The sequence below is a fragment of the Sminthopsis crassicaudata genome, chromosome 5, assembly GCF_048593235.1.
Source record: "Sminthopsis crassicaudata isolate SCR6 chromosome 5, ASM4859323v1, whole genome shotgun sequence".
NCBI classification, from domain to species: Eukaryota; Metazoa; Chordata; class Mammalia; order Dasyuromorphia; family Dasyuridae; genus Sminthopsis; species Sminthopsis crassicaudata.
In genome coordinates this window covers 287,777,367-287,803,381 of record NC_133621.1, presented here as the reverse complement: position 1 = coordinate 287,803,381, position 26,015 = coordinate 287,777,367, and the positions used below count along the sequence as shown (strand labels likewise).

Here is a 26,015-nt window from a genome sequence, read left to right as displayed (position 1 = left end):
TTTTTACTACTAGCAAAAGAACTATTGCAAATATTTTTGTATTTATGAGTCCCTTTCTTTATTTGATTGCTCTAGTGCTTTGGACCTAATAATAGTATAACTGCATCAAAAGTTAATCAATCAATGAATGCTTGTTCATGTACTGAAACTACATGCAAGATGCTGTGCTGAGTATTGAAAACAGAAAAAGAAGCAAGAAGTTTATATATTAGCAGTGGAAAAAGTAAGGGGGGAGGTTGAGAGAAAGCATGCAAACACTTATAAAGCAAGCTACATACAGGAAAAATAGGAAGTAATTAATAGAGAGAAGGCACTTGAATTAAGGGAGGTTAGAAAAGTCTTCCACTAAAGGATAAGATTTTTATTGGGATTTAATGAAAGCTATATGCAGTGTATGATAACTTCAAAAGTAAAGTTTTCATAGCTTTCACAACAGTGCTAGAGTGTGCCTATTTTTCTGTAGTTCCTCCAACATTTGTCATTTTCCTCTTTTATCAATTTTGGTAGGCTGATATGTATGAGGGAAAACCTTAGTGCTGACTTAATTTGATTTCTCTAAGTATTAATGACAGGGTATTTTTCATATGACTGGTGATAGGTTGAGTTTCTTCTTTTGGAAAATACCTATTCAATTCACTGACCATTTATTCATAAGGGAATAGCTTATAATTTGTAAATCTGAATTAATTATTTATATATCAGATATGAGACATAAGGGAACAAAAGAAATTGTTGCTGATTTTCCATTTATGTTTTTCTTGTAATTTTAACTTTTAGATTTGTTTCACTAACTTTTAAATTTTACATGTAATATCAAATTAAAAAGCTTCTGTACAAACAAAACTAATGCAAACAAGATTAGAATGGAAGTAACAAATTGGGAGAATATTTTTACAGTTAAAGGTTCTGATATTTCAAAATATATAGAGAACTGACCTTAATTTATAAGAAATCAAACCATTCTCCAATTGATAAATGGTCAAAGGATATGAACAATTTTCAGATGATGAAATTGAAATTATATCTACTCATATAAAAGAGTGTTCCAAATCACTACTGATCAGAGAAATGCAAATTAAGACAACTCTGAGATACCACTACATACCTGTCATATTGGCTAAGATGACAGGAACACATAATGATGAATGTTGGAGGGGATGTGGAAAAACTGGGACACTAATGCATTGTTGGTGGAGTTGTGAAAGAATCCGGCCATTCTGGAGAGCAATTTGGAACTATGCCCAAAAAGTTATCAAACTGTGCATACCCTTTGATTCATCAGTGCTACTACTGGGCTTATATCCCAAAGAAATACTAAAGAAGGGAAAGGGACCTGTATGTGCCAAAATGTTTGTGGCAGCTCTTTTCGTAGTGGCTAGAAACTGGAAAATGAATGGATGTCCATCAATTGGAGAATGGTTGGATAAATTATGGTATATGAAGGTTATGGAATATTATTGTTCTGTAAGAAATGATTAACAGGAGGAATACAGAGAGGTTTTGAGAGACTTACATGAACTGATGCTGAGTGAAATGAACAGAACCAGAAGATTGATGTACACTTCAACAATAATACTGTATGAAGCTATATTCTGATGGAAGTGGATATCTTCAACATAAAGAAGATCCAACTCACTTCCAATTGATCAATGATGGACAGAAACAACTACACCCAAAGAAGGAACACTGGGAATTGAATGTAAACTGTTAGCGCTACTGTTTATCTACCCAGGTTACTTATACCTTTGGAATCCAATTCTTAACATGCAACAAGAAAATTGGATTTACACACATATATTGTATCTAGGTTATACTGTAACACATGTAAAATGTATGGGATTGCCTGTCATCTAGGGAAGGAAGTAGAGGGAGGGAGGGAAAAATTTGGAAAAACAAATACAAGGGATAATGTTATAAAAAAATTACTCATGCATATGTACTGTCAAAAAATTTTTATAATTATAAAATTAATAAAAAAGAATTTAAAAATTTCCGTGTAATAAAAAATGTCCAATTTATTTTGCATTTCCTTCTCTATCTTCTGTTTGTTAATAAATAATTTCCTTATTCATAGATATCATCTTTTTTTTGTCTTTTTAAAAAAATGCTATGGCTTATCTAGGGGAGGGAATGGGGAGGAGGGGAAAATTTGGAACACAATTTGGAACAACAATTACCCAACATTGTAAAAGTCAATGATGAAAAATTATCCAAGCATATGTTTTGAAAATAAAAAGATTTAATTAAAAAAAAGAAAAGTGAGGAGAGAATGAGGGAATGATTTTTTTGGGAGAAGAGAGAAGGAAGAACTACATTGGGAAAAATTTCCTCACACAAAAGAGAGGTTTTTTTTTTTTTACCTTTTAAAAAATATTTATTCATTTAAAGCTGAATACAATATAAGAGGAAAATAGAAAAAGAGAAAAAAGAATAAAATAATACAAAACAAAATATTGTTATGTGCCCAGAAGAACATCAAGGGAGAATTCAAAATATGTAACAAATTTCTATTTCAAGAAAAAAAAAAAAGAGCTATTCTTTCTCTTGGTATATGATGTGAGGTATGGGTATAAATCTATTTCTGCCTGAATACTGTTCAGGTTTCTTTGTAGTTTTTGTCATTTGGTGAGTTCTTTTCCTAAAAACTGTGGTCTTTAACTTTATCAAAACATGTGCTACTCTGTTTAGTGCTTTTGAAAGCTGGATAGCCATTTATTAAGTATGTTATAGAAACAATTCTTCTAATGTGCAGGTCAGATTAAATGAATCCTGAACTCCTTTCTACCTCTAGGATTCTGGTATTCTGAGTCCAGAGATATACTGCCTGTTACCCAAAGATCAGCTTAGTGAAGTTTAGAAAAACATCACAAATTCTATCCCCAAATTTTACAACAGTAACTGTTGGCCTATCTGCCAAGACCCAAGTGAGATCTATTTTCGTGAAGGAGTATTCATATACACACAGTCATAGCTTTTTGAAGCAAGCACTCAAGCATTAACTTTAATATTTTAATACTCTGTAGAGACCTTTCAAATCAAGTAAAAAAGATGATCCCATTAAGAAAATTCATGTCTTCAGGAAAAGCATCCACCACTGAATGAGTGTATTTGCTATTTTCCAGGCTAGAATCTATTCCTAACTAGTAAACCAAAATGTTTATTAAGGGCAGGAACCTTTATATTGGCATTATCTTTTTTATGTGATTTCTAAGGTGCTCTTTGAGAACTAAATGTCAAATTAAAATATTCATTGAAAAAATAACATTTCTAAAGAACTCAAGAATAATAAGGCCAAAGGGAAAACTAACTGGGCACCTATTTTCATTTTTCTGCTTCCAAGAAAACTGCCACTTCAAGGAAATATCTACTGCATCATATTTTTTAGATTTTTAAAAACTGTTGTTGCAGTACTGGTCGATTGGACTTGAAGTATATGAAAATATTCTCTGCAGGTTTTAGTACAAGTGACCATGTGGATGACATAAAGGCTGCTTCCATGTGGTGATGAAAAGCCTTTTAATTGGATTCTGAGCCATAAGAACTGTTGATTAAAGGGGTAAGATACAGAATTGAATGAGTATAAATAAAGAGTGACATACCCATTTATTGCTCTCTCTTTGATGAGGCAGGAATACTTAGAGTTAATTCAGAGAATCAGGTGGGAGAAAAACAGCATTCTTGACTCCTGCCTGGCCATGACATCTATGAATACATGGTTATTGCCACTTTTAAATGTTAATTCTTTCCCAATCCTGACTGAACAAATATTCTCAGACACAAATATCTAAGAAACTGGTGAGTTCAGAAGATCCAGATGTCCCATCAGCTCCCACTGGTGGATGGACATGAGTGGCGCCCACAGCAGGGGTCACCAGGGGAAGAGTAGTGAATTGGCTACAGACAAATACAGTTATAAGCTACAGAAAGAGCCAGTAAAGAATTGCAGCATGTTTAATGATTGTGAACCTTTGTGAAAGAGAAAAGTACTGGCTATAGAATAAAGAAAAGCACCTATTCAGGAGCCCAGCAGAGACTTATACCTGAGGGGAACCTCCATGGGACTCTACAAGAGAGAAAAGGGTTGTGAGGGCCAGTAGAAGACAATCCTTTGCTATGTATGTTCTCTATACATGTGCTTCGCTACCAATATATTTTAAATTAGTTCTCACTTTCCCCTTGAACTATATCTGGATTTGGGGTAGAGTTAATCCAAGGTGTAGGGAGGTGTTTTACACTTGTTGTCCTTGTTTTTTTCAGCAAATACTTTTATTAAAATCTAATTGAGCCTACTTGCGGATAATCAATAAGAAGCATATGAATAGGGACTCCTGTGGAATGATTCTAGAAGCTCCAGTCCCACAGCTTTATCTCTATAACTATCCCTCAGGGGAGAAGTAATCAACTGAGTTTGTAAATACCCAGTTGGAGGTGGAGTCCCAGAGAGGGTATTACACCAGCTTCATTTCTAAACATACCCCTTCTCTTTATCTCCTAAAGAAAAACAAAATAGAAACAAAAAAATAAATAAAAATATATATATATATATATATTTTTTTTTACAAAAAAGAACAATTCAAGAACACTATTCAACCCTATCAAAAAAAAAATATTCCACATCTTTATTCCCCCACCTTTGTAAAGAGAAAAAAAAGGCCTTATCTCTTCTTTAGGACCACAGCCAGTGAAAGTTTTTGAGTAGAAGTATGTAACCAGATTTTTTTTTTTTTTTGCAAGCAGAAGATTTTAACTTTGTTGTTCTATATCACCTAATAATGTGTTCTGCACAGAAAAGACCATTGATAAATGTTTATTGAAAAAAAGGTTCAACTGAAATGGGTTAAGTCAATCAACAAACATTTATTAAATGCCCTCCTCAGAGAAGATACTGTGCTGTAAGAGCAAAGCAGAATTGAATTAGCCCAGAAGAAACATGAGATGTGCAAAGTTAGAGAAGCCACTCCAAGGGCTCATGTGAATTTATGTCTGATCTGTGGCAGAGCCCTCCAAGCTTGTATTGGTCGGATCAACTATAGTTGGACATGCTATAACTTGACTCTAACATAGTCATGCCATATTGGTCCTTTTCAAGAATGAAGGACACCAACCAACCAATCAACATACCAACTAACCAACTATATACCAGTAAGTGACATAGTGAACAGAATACTAGGCCTGGAAGGAGTCAAGAAGACCCGAGTTCAAATCCAGTCTTAGATACTTATTAGCAGTATGACCCTGGGTAAGTCACTTAACCCTTTCTGCCTCAGTTTCCTCATCTGTAAAACAAACTAGAAAAGAAAATGACAAACCATTCCAGTATATTTACCAAGAAAAACCCAAATAGGATCATGAAGAGTCAGATATGATTGAAATGATTTAACAAAAACATTAACAACAAATCTACTGGACCTTCTGCTTAGTGCTCCGATGTTAGTGGTCTTGTAAATGTCAAAGGCAGGATTTGAAGTTTTGTCCTCAGACACCAGAGCAGCACCCTTTCCTCTATACTCCAATGCTACTCATGTCTTTTTTTTTAAATAAAAGTTAAACAGTTCTTGTCTTCATAAAGTTTGCAAACTGATAAAATTCAAAGAAGAGACAGATCTAGTTAGAAATGCAATGAGCTTAATGTTAAACTGTATTGAGTTTAAGGAGCTAGGGATACATTTATAGAGCTATGTTCTATAGATAATTGAAAACATAGTTCTGGAGCTGAAAAGAACATTCAGGATTATAAATAAAGATATGTATATCATCTAGATAGAGGCATTTGGTAGAACCACAGGGAAGAATGAATCTACAAAAGGAGAGAGAAGACAACAAGACCATTCCTCATTTTCCTTTGAAAGTTCATCATTGATCTCAAGCCCTGAGTGTGGGTTCTGTCCTGAAGACTCTCTTCTTCTTTCTCTGTACTCTCCCCCTGGTAATTCTGTCTATTCCAATGGGCTCAATTTTCAATTCCATGCATGTTATTCAAGATCTTCATGTCCAACCTTAATTTCTCTCTTTAATTCCAGGCCTTTACCATCAACTACTTGGTAAATATTTCCATCTGAATGTGCCATCAACAATTCAACCTATGGAAGCCTAATCTCCCTCCCATATTTCAGAGCATAATTCTGTCTCTGATGAGAGTACCATGTTTTATCTCGTTACCTAGTTTTTTATCTTAAATTCACTTCTGACTGCTCTATTTACCTTAGTATAGGACTATAGACTCATAGTCTATAGTTAGACTATAGTCTAACTATATAGTGTTTTATATATATATATATGCATATATACACATGTATATACATGTATATACATATATATATATATATATATATACATATATATATATATATATATATATATATATATATATATATATATATATATATATATATATATATATATATATATATATATATATAGTTTTAGAGTTAGAATGGACCTCAGGGATCAACAGTCCAAGCCTCTCATTTTACAGATGAGGAAGTTGACAAACTCAAGGACATTAAGTGGTCTTTTAAGTATCAAAGGCAGGATTCGAATCCTTGTCCTTAGACTCCAGAGCAGCACTTTTTCCACTATACACCAATGCCATTCATGTCTTCAATAAATCCATTATTAAATATAATGTCAGAATCAATGAGAAAATGGCTTGGTCCATATGTAAAATGAGAAATGGAAAGTACCTAACCGCAAAGAACTTTCATGTCAGGCCTTAAACAAAAGTAAAATTGAAAAGTCATTCTTAGTGAGTTAAAAGCCATTTAAATTCATTTTAAAATCTTACAAGTTGAAGATGAGGGAAAAGATAATGAAATTACATTGAGTTTTGAAATTTGAGAAGATCACTGTTTACTCATTCTTTTTTTTTTTTTTTTTTTAGCTCAATTAAGTAGGGTAGTGTGTGGGCTTTTTGTTTTGTTTTGAAGTTCCCTTACATTTTAAGCTGTGAATTAAGCTTTTCTCTGTGCTTGCCTCAGTCCCATCTGCTGATCTGCAAAAGACGCAGGTCTGCATTTGGGTCATAACAACCCCGAAAAATCATTAATTTTCCAAAAGACATTAACTTCTTACTTCTTACTGCAGTGGCCGACATTATATTTCGGTCATGGCTTCATTCTGTGAGGCATTCAATTCAATTCTCAAAGAATATCTCTGTTTACTAGCAGATAAAATTATTTGCCATTTACACAGTGTATAATAATTCAGAGCAGGGGCTTTATTATACTAACAATGCAACCTAAAATGTCATCATAACTTTAAACCCATCAAGCAGGAACATAGCTGTTTTGTCAGAACAACTTCTTAAAGGCTTAACAATTGTTTCAACAAATAATTTCTGAGTAACAAGAAGCTGTTGCTTCTGAAAATCTGCAATGATTTTATGTCCAATGAAACAAAGCAAACAAATATTGTGAGAACTGGGGGAACCAAAATGTGTGATCCCTGAGTGTGTTCCTCATGAGATTAAGCATGGTTGCTACTAAACTAGGGATCCTTTATTGAATATGGGGTGTTTGATGAGTTCTATCTCAAATTGGCCAACTGTAAGGAATCTGGATTGAAAAACAAGAATATTGCTGAGAATTGCATAGCTAATAGGGTAGGTGGAACACAAGAAAGAGAAGACTCAGGAGGGACACGAATAGTGTTTTTGAGTATCTGAGGGGCTGCCATGCAAAAGAGGGATTGAGTTCCCCTATTTGGTCCCACAGGCCATAAGCAGAAACAGGAGATGGAAGCGATAAAGAGATCTGATGATGATAGGAAAAACTTTCTAACAATGAGAGCTGCACCAATGTGGAAAAGAAGATTAAGAGGAGAGGCAGATTTTCCCTCCTTGAAGCCTTCAGTTCAAAAAGCAGATAACCTTTTTTGAATATGCTACAATGGGGAGTTGAGATAGGGGTGGCAGAGAATAAGTTAGATCGTTTCTAAAGACCTCTCCAGTTCTAGAATTACATGAATCCGTGACACTAAATGAGGAGAAGAGGATAAATATAAAAAGTTGGTATGAAAAACAATATAGTATAGAAAAAATAATAGCCAGAAGCCTGAATAACTGAGTTTGGGTCCTAGATCTATAATTTACTAATCACATGAAAGATATATTGAAGAATGCAAATATGGGTGTTAGGAAATATAATTGGAAGGTTGGTTGAGTCTTGTAAGTGAAAGGTAATGAGATCATCAAGGTGGTAGTCATTTGAGTGAGCAGGAGACAGATGGGAGAGAGCATTGTGGTGGACTTTGCATCTGATTTGAGATAGGGAATAAACAGAGAGAGATTTTGTACTGGTGATTCCACCATTATAAATCTAATGAATGGGGGGAGGAATTGAAATTGAGGCATTGGGAGAAAGAGGAGTTAAGGACAAAAAAAAAAAAAAAAAAAGATTCCCTACATATCTCATGGCATTGTTGTGAAAAGAAAAATGAATCACGTATATAGAAAATACTCAGGGAAAAAAGATGCAATTAAAAACAAATAGAAGGCATTATTAAAGAGGCATTCAATGGGGAGGGTTTTAGGACAAGGATAAATATTTCTGCCTTGCTCTGTTGGGTGTCAGCTAGCACTGAAATATATGGATGGAAATGCCTTACAGGCAAAGATATGTAACTGGACCCAGAAAAAGGGATTGAGCATGGAAAAAGGTTTAAATAAGCATATTATTTAACAGTGAATTAAAGTGAGGCAATGGAAAACACAGTGAATAGAAAAAAACTGCTTCATTGGTACTCTGAAGTACAATTTTGAACAACAGTGCTGAGCAGTGGATCTATGGTAAATCATAACAATAGGCAGATGATCTTAGTTGGTGACAATCAGGAAGGGGGTGACCCTTTCTGACAGATATCTTTAAGCAGATTTTGAATTTAAGAGGCCATCACAGTCATGGTTGTTGAAAACAAAGACTGAAATACTGACACCAATAAAAGGACAAAACATGAGGTAGCAAAGAAGGAAAATGAGAGTAGGTGATGGAGAGAGAGAATGAAAGAAACTGTTGGCTATATACTAAGTTACACTCACAGATAACATACAGTCAGGACATTTTTACCTTCACATTTAAAGGATAAGAGAATAAAAATGGCCTAGGAAAACTTAGAAGGAATAACTTCCTGAGGAAGTGAATGTGAAAAGAAAAAAAGAGGAAGAGGAAGGCTAAAAAAGGATTCTTCCAAGAATCCTTGTATCATGTAAATAAATTAGGAAGGAAAAGAAAGATCATTAGAAATAATACAGAAAAAAAAAAAACAAAAAACCCATCAACAAACAAGCATTGAACTATTCAATGAATTTATTTACCCATCAAAACTATGAGGACTGCGTAAGAGAAATCACTGTCCTTGGTACTGAACTATATACAACAGTAAGTGCTATGGTCACTGCTTTCAAGAGATAATTTAGGGGAGTTAGGACATGCACAAATGGCCGTAATAAAAAAATAAAGGGGTATATTCCTGTTGGCTATTATTTTCAATAAACATTCACATAAATATCATCTGCTTCCCTCATACCTATTTTTTGAGCAGTCACCTTCCTGAGTTCTACTTCCATGCCTTTGTTTAAATATTTTCCTTTGACTGGCATGACTTTTCCACTAATCTACACTTGTTCAAATCCCAAGATTGGATAACTTCAATAAGAATTATAATTTTGAACCCATTTTCCTAGCAGGAAAGTGATCTTTCCTTCCTTGAGCCTTGTATAAATTTTGAAACTTCTGGAATAACTACAAATTTGTCTTGCAACTATTTGTCTTCAAATATTTCTTATCCCTCATCTCTCACATCTGATCAGCTACCAAGTTATCATGAGAACAATTCCCCATTTTCTTAATCAATAAGTTTTTAATATTTTAATTGTTGTTGTTAAGCTCATCCTCAGTCTATATATGAAGAAAAATTTAGTTTTTCCTTAAAGAAATGAACTGTTATTAGGTTCATTAACTCAGTCATTTTCATAGAATCATAGAATTTCATAGAATCACCAAATATGAGATTAATAATAAAATTAAGTTAAAATTAAAATAGTAATAAAAATTAATAAAACTTGCTCAGTTCCCCCATTTACAGATGACTAAATGGAGGTACTGAGTGCTAGAGTAATTCACTCAAAATCATAAAGGCAGTAAGTCAAAGAATTAGGATCTAAATCTAGATTTTTTTTATTACAAATACATAATCCCCCCTGCAACTAACAGTAATGTGCAGAAATGATGGCAGTAGCATCCAAAAGAAGTGACTAGAAAGCTTTCAAAAATAAATTAATAATCAACAAATACTTACTGATCACCTATTTTATATAAGCCTCTATGAGAGGTGCGGTTTAGGACACTTTCCTCAGGGAAATTGCAATCTAACTGGTGAACTAGCATAAATATATAAATATTTCATAACAAAAAATTGAACTAATTTCACTTTTTTGCTTATGCCTATGTGTGAAATACAACTAGTCTTCCCTGTTCTTATCTCTAGACTAGCACAACTCTTGAAACATACCTTTCTGTTGAAAGTCTTTTTTTTTTTTTAAGATCTACCTTCTCTATAGAAATTTTCCTCATTCTACCCTCTGGAACTTGGAAGAGCAAATAAACAAATGCAAGAATAAATAACAAAGACAAAACTGTTCCCCCTTACATTGCTTACAATTTAGTAGGATAAGAAATGGCTATTTTCTTTTCCCTCTCATAACATTTTGTCAAATTTCTCCCACATATTTAAGTTCCTCTTTACATGATTATAACTAGTGTTAGCCCTACTTATCCCTAATTAAACTGTAAGTTCTTTGACGGCAAGCACTATGTATTATTCACTTTTATATGCACCTGTGCATAGCAGAGTGCTTTTTGCTCAAAAGTTGGCTTATAAATGTTTATCTGAATTGATGAAACCAATGGTTCCTGACCAGAGCTTCAAGATTTTTTTAACAAGAGGCCATTAAATATATAAGTCCATAAGTAATCAAGCCCATACCTTCTAAAAATAGGAAAAAAAATCAAAGTATGATTTTCTTTTTGAATGCAATTTTATGTGTACATATGTACTATTGTGATTGATAAATTAGAAATGCATTGAAAAGAATTCATGAATTTATAATCTTTGGGAGAATCAATGGATATAAATAGCAGGACTCTTGTCATATGAAGGCATCATGGTGGATTAAAGAGCCTGGTAGACTTCAAAAGACTTGGATTCAAATTTCTACTGGTTTAATTTGAAGGTAAACATATATGAAGATAGTTATATCTTAACCCTTAACTGTTCCTTAAGGCGTTTTATCCCTTTCATAACCTGAGCTATTTTGCTTTATGAATTCATTCAATCAACAAGCATTTACTAAACCAATGAATTCTAGACAAAGTACTTCACATTCTAAGGAAACATCCTGCCAACATGTAAATAAATATAAAATGTAAGTAAAAGGTAATTTGATTGGGGGAGAATATAGGTTTCTGCAGCTTTTTTTCTCTTTCTTCTTTCTGATATTAATTCTCATTGTGGGTCACTTCCTCTTTCTGGACTTGAGTTCTTTCATTATAAAACGAAGGGTCTGGAGAAATGGGTGACTTCTAAGAACTCTTTACAGCTTAAAAACTCTATAAGTTTACAATTTAGTTGGGACACATCAATCTGACTTAATATACTTTTTTCACAAGCAACCAGAAAAATGGTTTCATGTCCCTCAGGCAGGTTTTTTCTTTGTTTTTTTACCTTTTCATGTTCAGAAAAATTTTAAAAGTGGATGCTAAGTCATATAGAAGTGTACAAATGGGGTTCATTATGGCTTCATGGAATTGATTTTCTGAACAATTCTCTCATCTACATAAAATTAATTTATTTATATCACAGAAATTTATAAAATAATTGGATTTCTACTAAATGTCTTGAGGTTAATTGCCAAAGAAGGATAAATATGAGCTACTTATTAGCATAACCCCCTAAAGGCCTTTGAGGGAAGGATAATAGATTTGCAGTTGAGAGGGGCCTTAGTGGCCAACTAGTCTAATCCCCTCCTTTCACTGACGGGAGAATTGAAGTGACCTGCATAAGGTGACCTCATAAAGAATAAATGGGAGAAATGAGACTTTGAGCTTATTGTTGACTCCAAAGCCAATGTGGTCTTCCCATCATGTTTATAGTCCAAGCTCACCAATGGGAATTTTGATGGTCTCTCCTTTTCAGACTAGCCTAATTTAGGCTACTTCTGGAATTTATTTCTATTAATTTTCTTAATTTTTGAAAAGTAAAGCATATTCATCTGCACCTTGCATTCAGGCTAAGTTACCAAGGACAGAGGAATAATGAACTTATACACTTGAGCTTCCCAAGTCCACTACAAGTTCATGTTATAGGGGTCTTAGCAAAAATAAAAAGTTTATATAAGACAGTAACCCCCTTCTCTTATAAAGCACATTTGATTAGAAGTGATGATTTCCTGTTACCACTTCTCATGATACTTTGCAGCTCTCCTACATTCCATTCTCAATTAAAGTTGTATGTGTACAACTTCTTTCTCCCCTATTACAGGAGCTTTCAACTCCAATTGGGTCCTTTGGGAAGCTCTCCCGGATCCTAATTTGTAAAGATCTTCCCTTCTTTCAACTCTTTAGAGACAACATGATGTAGTGGATACAATATTTAATCTGCAATCATGAAAAGATAGATGTAATATATACCTAATACTTGAAGCTATATGACTCTGGATAAGTCACCTAATCTCTCTGAGCCTCAGTTTTCATACTAAAAACTAGTATTATACACATCTATAAGAATAACAAATGGTGTATGAGTTTACATTTCAATCAATAAATGTTTACATTATTCTTATAACTATTCCAATTATTAATGATTAAAATTATCCAAAGGGACATGCCAAATTAATTTTCATTTTTCAAAATACAATACTTACTATCCAATTTCCAGAAATAACAAACAGCCTTCTGTATATGATATGGCACCCTCTAATAATTTCATTTTTGCCTCAACTCTCTAGATGCCCCAGAAGTCTCAAAGCTCAGTGCAAAGACCCACTGTTGGGTTCCATCATGGTTGTGACTGGTCCCTTGAGTTATATACAAGTCATTCCTGGAGTCATACTGCTTTGAATAATTAGGTTCTCTGATCTGAGGAGGAGCTGCTAATGTGTTCACAGTCTTTTTTTAAATTTTATTTTATTTGAAAGACCATCTGCTCAGCAGGCACTGTTCTAGTCAAAAATTAATTTAAGGTCCCAGGTAGAAATGACTCTCCCTCCTTCCCTAATCCACACCTTCTAATATGTGGCAGCACCATTTCTGAAGCACTGTCCTGACCTGCAAGGAAGGAAGAGTGGAAGAAGCAGGCTTTGCACCACTGATGGTCTCAAATGAAGTCAATGGCTTAAAATAAGAATGGCTGGGGGGAGGGAGTACAGATTACCCCCTCTATACAAAACTATAAAATCTTAAAGATAAATGCTTAAAAGATCTGAGTTCTAATCCAGGCTTTCCTACTGAATAGTTATAGTCACTTCCATTTATTTACCCAGGTTCTTAACCTTGGAATCTCCCAAATAGAATCAGTTACCCAAGTTTGCCATTTCTACATCTACATCTTTCATCTTTTTGTTCAGTCACCCAGATACTGTCTCAGTGTCTCTTACTTGGACAATTGAAAGATTGTCCAGTGGTATATTCCTTCAACTTTTAGTCTGTCCTTTCTCCAATTCATTATCAGCATTCTGGATTTGAAAACCTTTCTCAACTGGACCTGTGAATTCGCTGACACAGTAAGTTCCCAGTGTGGAAACCTTCTCCATCAATGCAGGTAGAAGCATTTATCTATTCTGTGGTCTAAGGTTATTTGGAGGCCCTGGAAGGCTGTTTTCCCAGGGTTACATAGCCAGTGTGGACTATTAAGTGCCTACAATGTGTATGAAAATGCCAAACATTGGTGATTTAAAGACAAATAGACTCTGCCCTCAAGAAGAAGACTTATGGAGGAGCTTATAACATGCAAACAAGTAAATGAGTATAAAATGCTCTGAGGAAGGTAAGAATATTGAAGATTAGGAGATCAGAAAAGGTTCCAGGAGGTCTAAACTCAATAGAGGCTTGTAATTATCCAAAAGTATTGACTTCAATTTGATCTCCCTCAGATTTCTTTCATTTTCTAGAATGGCAATATGAGTATAGAGGGAGGTGAGAAGGGAGAAGAGGTGTCATAACAGGTGATCTCTAATGGTCACAGAATCTGAAATTCTGTTGATTCTAGGAATTTCTCAAAGCATCAAACTGTTTACCCAGTTCTTAAAATGGTCTCTTGTTAAGCAATGGGATTCATTTATTCCCCTTCTATTTTCTGGGATTCTAGAAGCCTAAATACAAACAACATTTATCCCACTAACTTCTGGGTGACTTTGCTATGGAATATTACATTTATATAAAATAAAGAAAATTAGTGATTAAAAAAAAGAAATTGCTTTATATTTAGTTCATCATTTTCTATTTTACATGTGTGTTTGAGGGAAGCCAAGATGGCAGAATAAAGACATAAACTTGACCAACTTCTCCCTCAAACCACTCCAAATTCCCTCAAATGATGAATCTAAACAAATTTTAGAGCCTCAGAACACCCAAAAAGATGTAGTAGAACATTTTCCAGATGAAGATAATTTAGAAGGTCAGCAGAAAAGATATGATTTCAGGGTAGAAGTCCAGTATATAGTCCTATGCAGGCTGCCACCAGTGCAGCCCCAGCCCTAGCCCCTAACCCAGTGAGTCTAGGGACCTCTAAATCAGCATTAGTACTGATGGTTTCTAGAGCAGACAACAGAAAAAGTGTCTGGCCATAGAAAATTACTCTGATGCCAAGGAAGATCAAAAACACGCTCAGAAGAAGATAAAATTAAAGCTCCTACATCCAAAGCATCTAAGAAAAATATTTATATATATATATATATATATATATATATATATATATATATATATATATATGTCATTTCCCCCAGTAGCATTTCCTTGAAGGGATTGTTTTCTTTGTGTCTTTATATCAACAGTGTCTAACACAGTATCAGACACTTTGGAGGGACAGACTGAGAGAGTGGAAGATGCTATCTGTGATTTCATTGATATAGGAAGATCCTGGTGAGGAAATTCACTTTGTTATTCCAGACTGGAATCTGCTTTGAAAAAGTTGGTGTGAGTCACTGAAAAGTTAATTCATTGTCAGGTTTATCCAGTCATTAAGTGCTGGCATCAGAATTTGACTCCAGTTTTTGGCTCTCCACTAGATCAGACTCAAAAATATCATATGAGTCAAAGGAAGGAGTACTCAACTTGGAATCATGAAACCTGAGTTCACATCCCCACTCTGCCACCTCCTTTCTTTAGGATGTTAGGTAAATTTCTTAATTTGTCAGGGTCTTAGTTTTTTCATATATAAAGGGAGGGGCAGTTAGACTACATGATCAATCTGTGATGCTGGACTTTCTTCTCTTTCTCTCTATTATCCTATTTGGTTATTTCATCAGATCCCATGAGGTCCATTATCTTCTCTATATGGTGAGGTCCAGTTCTATAAATCCAAGCCTAACTCTCTCCTGAGCTCTCATAACATCAATTCCTCTTTGACATTTAAGATTGGATGTCTTATACATTACAATTCAGTGTGTCCCAAACAACTTCATTATCTTTCCCCTTCAAGCCCCTAACTTCTCTGTTACTGTCAGGGATCCCAACATTTTTACTCATGCTTATGACTTTGGTGTTATCCTGGACTCCTCTTTCACACCTATTCTACTTATGCAAACTATTGCCAACCCTTGTCGTTTCAACCATCACAACATTTCTCATATATGCCCTCCTGTCTATACTCACAAAATTACTACCTTGATACATTACTTTGCATCTTAACTAGTGCAATAGGCTTTTAGCTGCTCTGCTTGCCTCAAAACTCTCCCCACATTAATCTCTTCCTCCTTCCTCCTCTTCCTCTCCTTCCCTTTCTTTTTTTTCCTCTCTCCATTTCCTTTTCTCTCTTCTACTTCTCCCCCTCCCTCTCTCTCTTCCTCTCCTTTTCTCCATTTCTCCCTTCTTCTTTTCTCCATCTCTTTTTCTCTGCTTCTCTCTCACTTTCTGTCTCTCTCTCTCTCTCTCTCTCTCTCTCTCTCTCTCTCTCTCTCTCTCTCTCTCTCTCTCTCTCTCTCTTTCTCTCTCTCTCTCTCTCCTTCCTTCCTTCCTTCCTTCCTTCCTTCCTTCCTTCCTTCCTTCCTTCCTTCCTTCCTTCCTTCCCTCCCTCCCTTCCTCTCTGTCTCTCTCTCAACACCATGTCATTTGACATATAACGAAATTAATGCATGATTAATTAGAAATTATTTGAATGAAGCACTGTTGTCTATGCTAGTCTCTAGAAGTTCAGTCTTTTTTCAGCTATTCACTGGGGACACCCACCAGGAGACCATCAAGAAATATTTAAATAAGTAGTTTCCATTTGTTTCACAATCTGTCTACATTATCTGAAGATGATGGGGTCAAAGTAAGAAACCTAATTAAAGGTTCTGAAATACCTGCAAAATGTATTATTAAGATGTTGTTAGACTTTTTTTTTTAGCAATAAGTGAACCTCAAAACACCATGCTGATTCTAGAATGCCAGATATTGCCTCTGAAGATGCATTTTCTTCTTCTCTGCTCCATCACTATAGGGCTGTGGCTTGGTTCCCTTCCAATATTCTGTCAGTTCTCCCTGTTGCCCCCAGGAGGCAAACCTTGCGATACATGTTTTAATGACAGTCTGAGTAGGAGATCGGGCTACTGAGTGTGTGGGTTTACCTGAGAATATGTTCCTGTGGATGCCATTCTAACAGAAACCAGGAGAGAGGATCAGTGAAGAAATTCAGTATTGTGCACCACCTGTGTGGCAGCTTGCCCAGTTTACAAGCTCCCATTCTATGGGCAAAACTATATGTAAAATTCTTTTCAAAACAGTCCCACGGCTGGGGCCATAAATGGTTTTCAAAACCTCCTAAAGGCATACTATTCCATAAGGCTTGTGTGGGAAGCTGACATTACCCTGTTTACTATGGGAAAAGTTGCATAAAAAACTCTCACAAGAGTACAGTACCATGGTTGAACCAAAGACTAGTTAAAAAGAATAATAGAGAAAAAACCTAACAGCCTGAATGAAATGAACGAGGAAAAATCAGTTCTGTTCAGTTAATTAAGGAGAATTTTTATCCCACAGAAGCATAGATTTAGAATCTAAGAAACTTCATTTAATCCTACTTCTACTGTAGAATTTACAGAGAAAGGATAAAAAGTATCTTGCCCAAGTAGTAATTAGCAGAGCAGAGCCAAGATTGAACCCAGGATCTTAGAAATCAAATCCAATAAATAGCCTTTATATTGCATCCTGTTTCAATCAAACCTTATGTCATGTCCTTCTCATGTCTTTGTCTCCATTCTCTTTCCTATTCTTCTAGGTCTTTTCCATACAAGACCTTCCCATTCTCATCAATGTACTTTTTGTACAGATACTTTTCCATGCCTGGAATGCATTCCCTGCCCTCCTCTACCTCTTGCAGGCCCTAAATTACCTTCAAAGTTCAAGTTAAGCATCACCTTCTATACAATGTCTCTCCTGTTCTCCCCCAGTCACAACTATACCTCATCTTAATGATATATATTCTGAAGATATGGGCATATCATCTCTCCTGATAGAATATAAATTCCTTAAAGACTGAGACTGATTTGTTTTTGCTCTTACATCCTTAGGGCCTAGAAAGTATCTAGTACAAAGTATGTTCTTCATACAAACTTAGTAAATAATTGTTCTCTCCTTCTCTTTCCCCCTTCCCTTTTTTTTCTCTCTCCATCTCCCTCTTACTTTGTAACATGGTGCATATAATTTTCAGGTACTTATAAAGCCATGGGCTTGGAATCAGAAAGATTCATCTTCTGAAGTTAAAATTCATTCTCAAATACTTACTAGCTGTGAGCTAGCCACTTAGCCCTGTTTACCTGGATCTGAGAAGGAAATGGAACACCACTTCAGTTTCTTTGCCAAGAAACCCCCAAAATAAAGGTTGGGTGTGACTGAAAACTACTTAATTACCACAACATTTTGTAAACATTCTGTATTTCTCCAAAATAGAATATAATCACTTGACTTGGGGGCAAACACTATTTCATTTCGGTCTCTGAATCCCCAGCATGTCATTCAGGGCTTTGCATACTCAGGAGGTGCTTAATAAATGTTGAATTTCATCAACTTTAAATGGAATCTCCAGATTTCAAAGATCCCTTTAGCCTGCAAATTGGCTAGATATATTTGGCTAGTCCAGTATAGTCTCCTACTGGATGTCACTGATTAGAATGCAGAACTGTCACCCTATTTCTGGTGCTGATAATCAAGTATGGAAAAGAGTTTGGGTGACAAGAAAGCCTGCAGGAGGACAGGATGATGTTTCTATTCATGGAGGGCAATTTCTTCTGCTTTTGACATGATTAAAGCTTCAGCATTTGAAGTTTGCACAGCTAGGAGAGAAATGTTGTGAATTTCCACAAAAGCTTCTATGTCCTTTTTGTACATCTGCAAATTTAAAGCTTAAAACCACACTAAGACTTTTGGACACTTGAGTATAGATATGTGTGTTGGGGTATATCTGTACATGAAATGTTTGTGAGGAATAGAAAAGAAAGCAGAGAGAGAAAAGGAAAGAGACATTTATTATGCCTCTACTATTTGCCAGGTATTGTGTTAAGCATTTAATCCTTCCAAGTGCTTACTAAGTGCTAGTCACTATAGACATTAACTCAAAAACCAAGAAAGATATAGAGAGATACACACAGAAAAGAGACAGAGGCAGACAGAAACAAATTCAGAGACAGAGAGAAAGATGTGTAAAATATCTGTAAAATAACTTATCTTTCTACCTGTTTGAGAGGAATTTTAATTTGCCATCAATTTTTATTTCTATGTATTTTTATTAACTATTTTCCCTGAAAGTCTTAAGAATGACTAGTTTCTTTTTTTGCTTGTTTATTTTTTGTTTTTTTTAATTAAAGTTTTTTTTTTATTTTCAAAGTATATGCATAGATAATTTTAAACATTCACTCTTGCAAAACCTTGTGTGCCAAAATTTCCCCCCACTCCTCTTTCCCTCCATTTCAAGCAATCAATATGTTAAACATTTGCAATTCTTCTAAATATATTTCTATAATCAGATTTAAAAAGTGAAAAAATGAGAAAGAAAACAAAAAGTAAGCAAAAACAACAAAAAAGAGAACATACTATGTTGTGATCCACACTCAGGCCCCACAATCCTCTCTCTGGGTACAGATGGCTCTCTTCACCACAAGACATTGGAACTGACCTGAATTACCTCACAGTAGAAAAGAGTCACAGAAGAACTAGTTTCTAACCAATAACTCTTAAGTACTCCAGTATTCAATGTCATTCACATATTAAAATGTATATTTCTACTGGTGACTAGATTGATTCCCCAGGAAAGAATTCATAATTTCATCAACATTATTCCCATTGACAGCATTTTGTAAAAATAATAACAATTTGGATTAATCAGATGAAACTAAACTATACTGGCTGTTTTTAGCCAAAGTTTCTAACTTTTTTATTTTTAATATAAACACAATTTTAGTGTAGCAAGTCAATGTTTATGACAGTCTATTTATGGATGTGGAGGCCTACATGTTTCTCCCAGTGAATGGCTGAATTAATTTTTTTAAAAATATCAATTGCTAGGAAAATGGAAGAATTAGGGTTTAGTTTTGTTTTTACAAAACAATTTAAGAGCGAGTGAGAGCAAAAGTGAGTGAGAGAGCGAGAATGAGGAGAGATAGAGAGGTTTTTAAGCTTAGAAGATTTCAAAGGCAATGTGCATTAATGGATGGACTGCTGGAAATCTAGCTTCAAATATCACCTCCAGTATTTAAAATGATAATAGTATTAGCTATCATTTATAAAGCAATTTATAAATATTATCTCCTCAGATTCTCAATACCATCCCCAGGAGGTAAGTATTATTATTCTAATTTTGCAGATGAGGAAACAAGCCCAGAAAACACATTTACTAAGTGTCTGAGGCCACATTTGATTTCAGGTCTCCCTGACTCCAGGACCAGTGTTATAGCTACTCTACACTACCTAGCCACTCACATAAGAGTAAGTATTTGGATAGCACTTTAAGAATCACAAATGCTTTACAAATAATATCTCATTTTATCCCCCCAATAACCCAGAAACTACTTCATACCTCTAAATCTGACCATCATTTGTCACCAGGGAAAGAAAAAAGCTTATATTTACAAAGCTCACAAAAAGTTGTGAGCTTCCTATGAGGCTATAGTTGTAAAGCATTTTGGAAATGTTAAAGCATTATGTGTCCATTATTTTTATTATATGATCATAAGATGAATAAATGAATGAGTGCATGAAAATACATTTATTATGCCTCTACTATTTGCCAGGCATTGTGCTAAGCATTTAATCCTTCCAAGTGCTTACTAAGTGCTAGTCACTATAGACATTAACTCAAAAACCAAGTTTATCTCTGCTCTAATAGAGTTTACATTCTGATAGAGGAAGATAACATATACAGGGTGATGGAGACCAGGAGGCCTGAATCTAAGAAGTCACAAAGACTATAAGTTTTGAGTTGTGGGGCAATTGATAGTGCTGGAGAGCAGGGACTGTAGGCCTAGTTTTAGGCTAGCCATGGAGAACCTCATCAAGCAGGAGGCTAGTTTCCCAGGGTAAGAACTAGAGAGACAAAGACCATGGGAAAGAGGCATAGGATAAACTGGACCACAAAGCAATGAGGCTCAGTTTCTTCATCAAAATAATAAATTGAACAAGAGGCCCTCTGGTGTCTCTTCCAGTTCTAGATCTAATCCAAACTTAATCCAAACTCCTCATTTTACATACGAGGAAGAAACTTGTTCAAAGTTACACAGGAAGGCAGCATGTGAACTCAGGTGAGCTGCCTCCTGAGTCACTGATCTTTCCCCTGTACCCTCCATTATTATATGGGTTTATCTGAAGTTTGCAATTAAGTCAAAGAAGTCCAGAAGGTATATAGTTGGATTTAGAGAAAGGTCACTTCCAACAGAGATGACAAATACAAAGCTCTAAATTCTTGCCAGAAAGGCTTAGTTGAGTACCATTTGAACCAAGGTGAGTTTGGAACAGCATGTTCCTCCCTAGCACACCCACTCAGACAGACCAACAGACAGACAGACAGACAGACACACACACACACACACACACACACACACACACACACACACACACAATGTTGCAATGACTTCATCCCACCCACAGAACTCTGATCTCATTTCAGTGGCCACCTTTCTCTCTCCCTTTTTCACTCTCACTTTTCCTGCAGTAGTTTTCTATGCAGCCTTCATACCCACTGCAAAAGAATTCACATGACACCATGCTGTGAAACAAGGAAATGCCGAGGACTGGGATCCAGGATCCCAATTCTGAGAAATTCCTCTCAAGGGGTTTTCTGCCAAGGGGGTAGGAAGTAGGGGAAGCCCTGCAAATGCAAAGCAGGACAGGAGTATAAGACACTAAAAATCACATCACTTCTTTTTCTGCCTCTGGTGTGCTAGAAATCAGTATGCATTCATATTCTATACCATTGTAAGAGGACTTATAAACAGACATGAAAAAGTAAAATACTATATGATCTTTAAGTAGAAAAGGAGATAAACATGTACATAGATGTAGAAACTACATTGAATAGGTAACAGGATTGATGCTTCAATTCCAACAGGAAATACTGTCAAATAAAGAGAGATCTCTGGATCTATAAACCCATGATTTTATGTAGTTCTCTAACAAAGTATGGTTGATCAGCTCTCCTATCCACTCCCCAACTCCAGTTAATTTTTTCATGTAAAAATAAACCTTATCCTTTATGTGTCATAAATTATCTGCAGTAAGAAATGAGGAACCCATTTTCTTGACATCCTGGTTAATGTTAACCTTTTCCTTCAAAGATTTAAATGCCTTAATCTGAGAATTCTAAAACTAGAGTTTTACAAAGAAGGATACTGATACTCCAAAGAGGATAACCAACTAATTTAAGATCACATGATTAATAAGAATAGCAAGTAGGATGACAATCAGGAGCCTCTAACTCCAGAGTACCATACTGTTTGTATGTCATCTTTTCAACTAGAAAAAGAAATTGAAGATATTTCATTTTATAGCATTACAAATGGTCCTGATTATTTATACATGAAATAAACACTGGATTTCACTTCATACATGGGAAGATGTTTCTTTCAGTCTATATTATAATGATTGGCTATCCAGGAGCTTCAGACCATAATTTCATAAAGACAGCAGAAAGTGGATAGCACAATAGCTTCTCTGGTTAATGCAAACCTATTTCAACTTTATGCAACAACACTGGAAGGCAGCAATATCAGGGCTCCTAATACTCTCTATTGTTACCCATTTCGTAGTTATATTCTCTTATTGACTAGTCATTATCTAATTAATTCTAGATGTTTATATAAAAGTAAGCTTTCAGTCCAATGGATCCAAAAGCACTCTTAGAGCTCTCTCCTGTGCAAAAAAAAGAAGAAATCCATTTAGGGCTTTAGTAAGTCATCACAAAGTAAACAACCTCAGGTCTTCCACTGCTGCGTTAAGAGAACTGCCTAGCTAGTGAGGCATTTTAAAAGCCAAGTGGAAGAAAGGGAGAGAACACACTGTTTCAACAACTTTAGTGCACTAACCAGCCAATCAGCAAGAGGAATAAAAGGGGTAAGGGGAAAAAAGCATACCGCATTCTCTGGCTTCTACATTTCTCAACAAAGCATAAGAATAAAACCCCCTGACAAATACTGGTTCAATTACTTTGTTTCCAATGAATGAAAAGAACGGAGACATAATCTGCCCCACCAATTCAAATGAGATAATGAGACTCCAGTCCAAGCTGGAAAAAGCACCATCACAATCCAAAGTAAAGAGCTCCATCCTAGGCACACTCCCCTTTTGCAGGTATTGCAGCAAGTGCACGCTCATCCTTGCATGGCATTTCCTGCAATACCCAGGCTCCCTAGGATGACAACTCCACATTTTCTTGCTCTCTGTGGGCTCCAGTCAGCCTGTGATGTAGTCAGAACTGGAGTGCTAGAGCATAACCCTGCAGTGAGCCTTTGGGAATGACGGAAAGTGGTACAGTATAATTCCTAGAGTAACATAATGGGGACTAGACCAGGGAGAGTGAGCAGCTAGCCCACCTGGGGCTCTCTTAATGCAGCTTATGTTTAGCTCCTTCATATATGCAGAGAGAAGATAGTAATCAGAAGGGATAGCCATCTGTATTTTAAAGTGTTTACTCCCTTTAGAGATGCCAGCATCCCCTCTTTTGTTTAACCCTTCCTGGCTCAGGGTTTAGTCAAAAGGGTTGCAACGAGAAGGTTGTTATGTGGGCTGTATATCTTCTATAAGGAAATCAAAATTATTCAAATTACATCAAAGGGTCTGAGAACAGGATGATATTAACACAAGTAGGCTATTTTCCCACTCCTGAAAACATCTCATCCTCCCCCCAAAAGGACCCCCTAAGAATTAGAAGTAGAAAGTACCAATGAGGTCATAGAGCAACACACCCCCTCCAACCCCCAGTTAAGGCAAGGCTCACTCATCTCACTACGCATTTTTACTGCCCAAATTGCAATCTCTGAGAAACAATGTACGTCTCCAGGACACATACGGCTGGGTCCTTCAGAAACAGGCACCGACACTAGCATGAGACACACGTGTGCACAAGTCCCCCCATATAACGGGATGAAATAGTTTTCTATATGGCTGCACATGCAGGGTGCTTGGTCCCTTGAGATCCTTAGAGGCTCCCTTAGGGGCTTCATCTCTCCCCCTTCCCATTTGTTTTTCAGCTCCCCCAGACATCCCTCCACCTAGCACACTGCTGCAGTTTACAACTGTGAGCATATTTCCATGGCTCCTGTTTCAAGGACAAAGCCACAGCGCTTCTGTTCCCATCCCTGCCAAAGGACTGAGCCGAGCAGAGACAAGCAAAGGAAGGTCAATGGCCCCGGGTAGTTTTGTTTTTTTTTCAGGACCACGGACAGAGCTCAGTTGGAACACGGGGAGAGACAGAAGGAAGGTCACTAAGCCCCTAAGCTACGCAAAGAAGCATCCCCTCTGCAGCAGCAGCAGCAGCAGCAGACAAGCTCTCCTCACACTTACCATAAAAATAGAAAGTGTCCAAGGGAATGAGACCAGGGATCCTTTTAGGAGATTTTCCACAGCGAGAAATCCACCAGGAACTCCTCCGCACGGGGCTGGCCAAGAGCAGGCAGACAGAGGGGGGGAAGCCCTGCGACCCACCCCCCCAGCACAAGCTCTCTCTCCCTCGCAGCCTTCCTTCAGCAACGCATGCAGCTGTTTGTGCTGGGAGAGCTTAAGAAGTCTCGAGCAGGACTCCTACATAGAGAGCCGGAGTTACAGCAGACTGGTGCATTTCTTCAATCACTAAGGCTGCTCAGATCTCCTCCCCCTCCCTCCGTGGACCACTGCTGGACATCCTCACCCAAAGCGGGGATTTCCTCTGGGGAGGGGGGAGTTGCAAGGGTCAGGTGAGGTGGGGGATCCAAGAGCGGAGGAGCGGGAGGGAAGGGGTGACGGGGAGTGCTGTGCAAGCGCAGAGGGACAGCGGGGAAACAACATCAGTATTCCAGAAGAGCCCCAGCCGCCAGCCAATTCGGCACACCCTGAGCTGTGTCCGTCTCACAACGGACCGAGGAACGGAGAGCGGAGTTTGGTGGGGAGACAGTGCATCCAGCTCCTGGTTTGCAACACGCAGTCGGTCTGATCCAGCGTCCTAACCCTTCCACTTCCCCGGGAGTTGGTAATTCGGTCGTGATTTCCAGAGAAACAACACCCTGCCACCACACTCTCTCAAACCTCAGCAGCAACTTTTCCACAATTCCTATACAATCCCCTCAAGTAATTCAACTTGAAAAGAACCCTAAAATCTTACTGGTCGTCTGGTATTCTAGCTTATTTAAGGTTCTAGACCTAGAGCTGGAACAGTCTTTGGATGCCATCTAATCCAGCCATTTTATTTTAGAGATGAGGAAACAGAGGTCACAGGAGTGCGCATCAAAAGTGGGATTTGAACTTGGGTCCTTTGAGTTCAGAGCTAGTGTATTCGTTCTTCCTCATATCATTTACCCTGGTGAGGTCGATCAAAAACACCATTCTGATTTTAGATCTTAACAGTTTAGACTGAGAAAAACTAGGAGCCTGACTCCTAGCCTTAACTGAGCTTGTGAGTGTGTGTGTGTGTGTGTGTGTGTGTGTGTGTGTGTGTGTGTGTGTGTGTATGTGAGTGTGTGCATGTGTATTGTACTTGCAATGCAGCAGAACAAACCTTAAAGCCTCATTTTATCCCCAGGGAGACAAGTGATTTTACCCCCTTTTTTGTAGGTAAAAGTGCAAAGTGGGAATCAGAAGAAAAATCCAGCTATCCCCCCAACATTTTATCCCCTACTCCCCATATTTACAAGGTGTTTTTAATTTTAGCTCCTGCTTTTGCCTCCAACTTGAATTGCATTTGAATATTTTGTTACCATTTATATTCCTCTGAAAGCTGACCTTTTCTTTTTTCTTCCTGGGGAAGGTATAGCCAAATGTTAATGCTTTAAATGGAAGTCCAGCCTTCAGGGAAGTAGCTAACTCACCACTATAATAAGTCACAGTAGCAGACCATAGAAACTCCCAGCATCAAAGATGATTATAATAAAATGAACAATTAAGAGGGTTTTTTTTTTAAACTTCATTTCTTTTAGTGTGTCCCTCTGCAAGACAAGTGACAAATCCCCAAGGAAGTGCCAATACAACTCTGGTTCTCATACTTAGTTTCCTATATCAGAAACTTTAATATTCTATGAAAAATGTTTTTCCACCTTTAGATTTGGGAGTGAACTCCATGAGCCCTACAAAAGCAGAAAAGATTTTTATGTT

At 36.6% G+C, this 26,015-nt stretch overlaps 1 protein-coding gene across 7 annotated transcripts in view; it reads right to left on the bottom strand.

The window, feature by feature from the left end:
- Positions 1-26,015, bottom strand: part of ANO4 (anoctamin 4) — a 422,750-nt gene that overhangs the window by 306,486 nt on the left and 90,249 nt on the right. The window contains exon 1 of one of the 7 annotated variants that reach the window (XM_074271363.1): positions 24,237-24,334. The exons of the other annotated variants lie outside the window; for them this stretch is intronic. The gene's annotated coding sequence lies outside the window, so the exon portion shown is untranslated. Of the gene's footprint in view, positions 1-24,236; positions 24,335-26,015 lie in introns of those variants that run through there. 7 annotated transcript variants of the gene reach the window in all.